Genomic DNA, 5,667 nt, shown 5'->3' with positions numbered 1-5,667 from the left:
TATTGATGCACAGGGAAGTTCAGGAAAAAAACTGGGAAAAGGCATATTTGTAGATACTGGGGAAGTCTAGCAGTGTAATAGTTAAAGACATGAAGCTATAGGCTACTTCACTTAAGAGGATATCACGTTTATATTATATATTGTTGGATTCCCAAGTGTTCTTGTTTGGCAAAGCACTTAGCGTGTATTGGTATCATTAACATAGCGAGCTGTATGAATGCCAAATATGCCCAGTAAGCTAGAAGGAGGTAAACAGGTTGTACTAGATATGGTAGGAAAGGCAAAGTCATAAAAGAAGAGTTTGAGGGTTAAACTAATGGATATAAAATGCTACCCTCGAAATCATGCAATCATTAATGTAGAAAACTGGTGATATAAGGTGACTGATATGGAAATGTCCATTGGGTCACAGCTAGATTAGGCTTCATCTACATAGATCAGCATTACTATAGTAATGTATGCCAATTAGCAGACACTTTCAACCAAAGTGACTTATTGTCATGCGTGCATACATTTTACGTATGATTGGCCCCGAAAATCAAACCCACAACCTTAGTGGTTCTAGCGCCATGCTCTACCATCCGAGGCATACACACTCGTATAGATATTGGATTACGTTCTATGTCCACTCAGCCAGCACCTTTAGACAGCAATCGTTTCTATAAACAAACGAAACCTAACTGCTATTTGTGAAATGATTCAATAAATTATTTCCTATCACTTTCAAGCGTTACTTTTTCATATGTTATCATTCTAGGACCCAGAGGCTCGTTCTGTATCTAAACATATCCGCAATCATCACAAATGTTCATCCATGATTTGGTGCAATCACCAGCATATGGTAAAACATGGAATGTGCGAGTTTGTTTGATTGACTCGACCTCTCACCCAACAAAGTTATCCAACAGAGTGGGGTGGCAGGTAGTGTCGTGGTTAGAGAGTTGGGCCAGTATTCAAAAGGTTGCTTGTACAAATACCCAAGAAATCTGTATATGTGCCCTTGAGCAAGGCACTTAACCTTAATTTACTCCAGGGGCGCTGTAATACTATGGCTGACCCTGTAAAACAAGACTGCACCTATTTGGTGTATGTGACTAATAAACACTGTTGCATGATTCAATCTAATAATAGCTTTCCAGAAACAAGATTATTTTTGGATTAGGAGGAACCAACCACACACCACATGAGTGAAGGGGGCGATGTTGTGTGAATGTTACCTTGTGCAAATGATGGTAGAGTTCAAATCTCAACGGAGGGGGCTCATCAAGTTCAGGAGGAGTTTAAGGGAAGCTGTGGGTGTTAGATCGCTCCTTGGCCCCCTGGGTAAATGTCATGTTTATCTTTGCTGTCTTGAACATTCGGCCCCCATACTGTCCAGACAGTCTGCATTATCAACAGTAACATTTAGCCTTTCACAGAGGAGAATGGACAGTCTTTTAATCTGGTAACTCTGGCCTGTGCAGACCAGTTGGCAGGCATCTTCACACTTATTTTCAACCTCTCCTTGTCCCAGTCTGTAATCCCCACGTCTCAAACTGACCACCATCATTCCTGTTCCCTATAACTCTAAGGCTACCTGCCATTATGAAGCGCTTTGAAAGGCTGGTCATGGTACACATCAACTCCATCATCCTAGACACCCTAGACCCACTCCAATTTGCATACCGCCCCAACAGATCTACAGATGATGCAATCTCAATTGCACACCACACTGGAATACCTAAGTGAGAATGCTGTTCATCGACTACATCTCAGCCTTCAACACCATAGTGCCCTCCAAGCTCTGGACTCGGGAACTGAACACCTCCCTTGGCAACTGGATCCTGGACTTCATGACGGGTTAGCACCAGGAGGTGAAAGTTGTCAACAACACCTCTGCTACGCTGACCCTCAATGTGGGGGCCCCTCAGGGGTGTGTGCTTAGCCCCCTGCTGTACTCCCTGTTTACCCACAACTGTGTGGCCACGAACGACTCCAACTCCCTCATCAAGTTTGTTGACGACACAACGGTGGTAGGCCTGATCACCGAAAGGCGATGAGACAGCCTATAGGTAGGATGTCAGAGAACTGGCAGTGTGTTGCCAGGACAACAACCTCTCCCCCAATATCAATAAGACAAAGGAGCTGATTGTGGACTACAGGAAACCAGAGGGGTGCACACCGTCATCCACATCTATGGGGCCGCAGCAGAGCGGGTCAAGAGCTTCAAGTTCATGGGTGTCCACATCACTGAGAACTTAACATGTTCACACCAGAACAGTCGTGAAGAAGGCACGGCAAAGCCTCTTCTCCCCCAGGAGGCTGAAATGACTTGGCATGACCCCTCAGATTCTCAGGAACTTTTACAGCTGCACCATTCAGAGCTGGTTGTATCACCGTCTGGTATGGCAACTGCACCACCCTCGACCAGAAGGCCTCACAGAGGGTGGTGCAGACGGCCCAGCGCATCACTGGGGGGCGAGTGCCCAGCCATCCAGGACGCACATGCCAGGCGGTGTTTGAGAAAGTCCGATACATTTCCAAAGACTTCAACCACCCTGGACATCCAGTGGATAGTCCCACAGACTGTCCACACGGACTCTATGCCCATCCACAGGTCTCTACCCACTCAGACACCTACGCTGCTGCTAAAATCATTATTGATTAGATGTTACTCCATTATGCTGCTGTCTATTGATTACTATTGATCTATTTATCCTGCTAATTGTCACTCTTACTCCTGTTTTACATGTGTTTATATAGTACACGTATTTATATATTCCCACTACCAGTCACTTTTTATGTATAAACCACTCTAGTATCCCTGCACATTGAATAAGGTACTGGCAATGACCGGTACAGTGCCTTGCGAAAGTATTCGCCCCCCTTGAACTTTGCGACCTTTTGCCACATTTCAGGCTTCAAACATAAAGATATAAAACTGTATTTTTTGTGAAGAATCAACAACAAGTGGGACACAATCATGAAGTGGAACGACATTTATTGGATATTTCAAACTTTTTTAACAAATCAAAAACTGAAAAATTGGGCGTGCAAAATTATTCAGCCCCTTTACTTTCAGTGCAGCAAACTCTCTCCAGAAGTTCAGTGAGGATCTCTGAATGATCCAATGTTGACCTAAATGACTAATGATGATAAATACAATCCACCTGTGTGTAATCAAGTCTCCGTATAAATGCACCTGCACTGTGATAGTCTCAGAGGTCCGTTAAAAGCGCAGAGAGCATCATGAAGAACAAGGAACACACCAGGCAGGTCCGAGATACTGTTGTGAAGAAGTTTAAAGCCGGATTTGGATACAAAAAGATTTCCCAAGCTTTAAACATCCCAAGGAGCACTGTGCAAGCGATAATATCGAAATTGAAGGAGTATCAGACCACTGCAAATCTACCAAGACCTGGCCGTCCCTCTAAACTTTCAGCTCATACAAGGAGAAGACTGATCAGAGATGCAGCCAAGAGGCCCATGATCACTCTGGATGAACTGCAGAGATCTACAGCTGAGGTGGGAGACTCTGTCCATAGGACAACAATCAGTCGTATATTGCACAAATCTGGCCTTTATGGAAGAGTGGCAAGAAGAAAGCCATTTCTTAAAGATATCCATAAAAAGTGTTGTTTAAAGTTTGCCACAAGCCACCTGGGAGACACACCAAACATGTGGAAGAAGGTGCTCTGGTCAGATGAAACCAAAATTGAACTTTTTGGCAACAATGCAAAACGTTATGTTTGGCGTAAAAGCAACACAGCTGAACACACCATCCCCACTGTCAAACATGGTGGTGGCAGCATCATGGTTTGGGCCTGTTTTTCTTCAGCAGGGACAGGGAAGATGGTTAAAATTGATGGGAAGATGGAGCCAAATACAGGACCATTCTGGAAGAAAACCTGATGGAGTCTGCAAAAGACCTGAGACTGGGATGGAGATTTGTCTTCCAACAAGACAATGATCCAAAACATAAAGCAAAATCTACAATGGAATGGTTCAAAAATAAACATATCCAGGTGTTAGAATGGCCAAGTCAAAGTCCAGACCTGAATCCAATCGAGAATATGTGGAAAGAACTGAAAACTGCTGTTCACAAATGTTCTCCATCCAACCTCACTGAGCTCGAGCTGTTTTGCAAGGAGGAATGGGAAAAAATGTCAGTCTCTCGATGTGCAAAACTGATAGAGACATACCCCAAGCGACTTACAGCTGTAATCGCAGCAAAAGGTGGCGCTACAAAGTATTAACTTAAGGGGGCTGAATAATTTTGCACGCCCAATTTTTCAGTTTTTGATTTGTTAAAAAAGTTTGAAATATCCAATGTCGTTCCACTTCATGATTGTGTCCCACTTGTTGTTGATTCTTCACAAAAAAATACAGTTTTATATCTTTATGTTTGTAATTGAAATGGATTTTTATTTGGATTTCATTTAATGGACATACACCAAATAGTCCAAATTGGTGAGGTGAAAGGAAGTAAAATACTTGTTTTCCAAATATGCATGTATTCACCCCCTTTGCTATGAAGCCCCTAAATAAGACATAATGAGTTAAATAAAGTCCCCCTGTGTGCAATCTAAGTGTCACATGATCTGTCACATGATCTTAGGATATATACACGTGCTGCTGCTCCAGTTTCAACTGTTCTGCCTTATTATTATTCGACCATGCTGGTCATTTATGAACATTTGAACATCTTGGCCATGTTTTGTTATAATCTCCACCCGGCACAGCCAGAAGAGGACTGGCCACCCCACATAGCCTGGTTCCTCTTTAGGTTTCTTCCTAGGTTTTGGCCTTTCTAGGGAGTTTTTCCTAGCCACCGTGCTTCTACACCTGTATTGCTTGCTGTTTAGGGTTTTAGGCTGGGTTTCTGTACAGCACTTTGAGATATCAGCTGATGTACGAAGGGCTATATAAATACATTTGATTTGATTTGATACACCTGTTCTGAAAGGCCCCAGAGTCTGCAACACCACGAAGCAAGGGGCACCACCAAGCAAGCGGCACCATGAAGACCAAGGAGCTCTCCAAACAGGTCAGGGACAAAGCTGGGGAGAAGTAGAAATCAGGGTTGGGTTATAAAAACATGGCCGAAACTTTGAACATCCCACAGAGCACCATTAAATATATTATTAAAAAATGGAAAGAATATGGCACCACAACAAACCTGCCAAGAGAGGGCCACTCACCAAAACTCACGGACCAGGCATGGAGGGCATTAATCAGAGAGGCAACAAAGAGACCAAAGATAACCCTGAAGGAGCTGCAAAGCTCCACAGCAGAGATTGGAGTATCGGAAGAGGGCTTTATGGAAGAGTGTCCTGAAGAAAATCAAGGGAAACGCTATGTCTGGTGCAAACCCAACACCTCTCATCACCAGGAGAACACCATGTTTTTCATCGGCAGGGACTGGGAAACTGGTCAGAATTGAAGGAATGATGGATGGCATTAAATACAGAGAAATTCTTGAGGGAAACCTGTTTCAGTCTTCTAGAGATTTCAGGCTGGGATGAAGGTTCACCTTCCAGCAGTACAATGACCCTAAGCATACTGATAAAGCAACATTCGAGTGGTTTAAGGGAAAACAATTAAATGGAATGGCCTAGTCAAAGCCCAGACCTCAATCCAATTGAGAATCTGTGGTGTGACTTAAAGATTGCTGTACACCAGCGGAAC

The sequence above is a fragment of the Oncorhynchus clarkii genome, chromosome 19 (assembly GCF_045791955.1).
Source record: "Oncorhynchus clarkii lewisi isolate Uvic-CL-2024 chromosome 19, UVic_Ocla_1.0, whole genome shotgun sequence".
Lineage (NCBI taxonomy): Eukaryota > Metazoa > Chordata > Actinopteri > Salmoniformes > Salmonidae > Oncorhynchus > Oncorhynchus clarkii.
Note: the sequence above shows the minus strand (reverse complement) of the source record.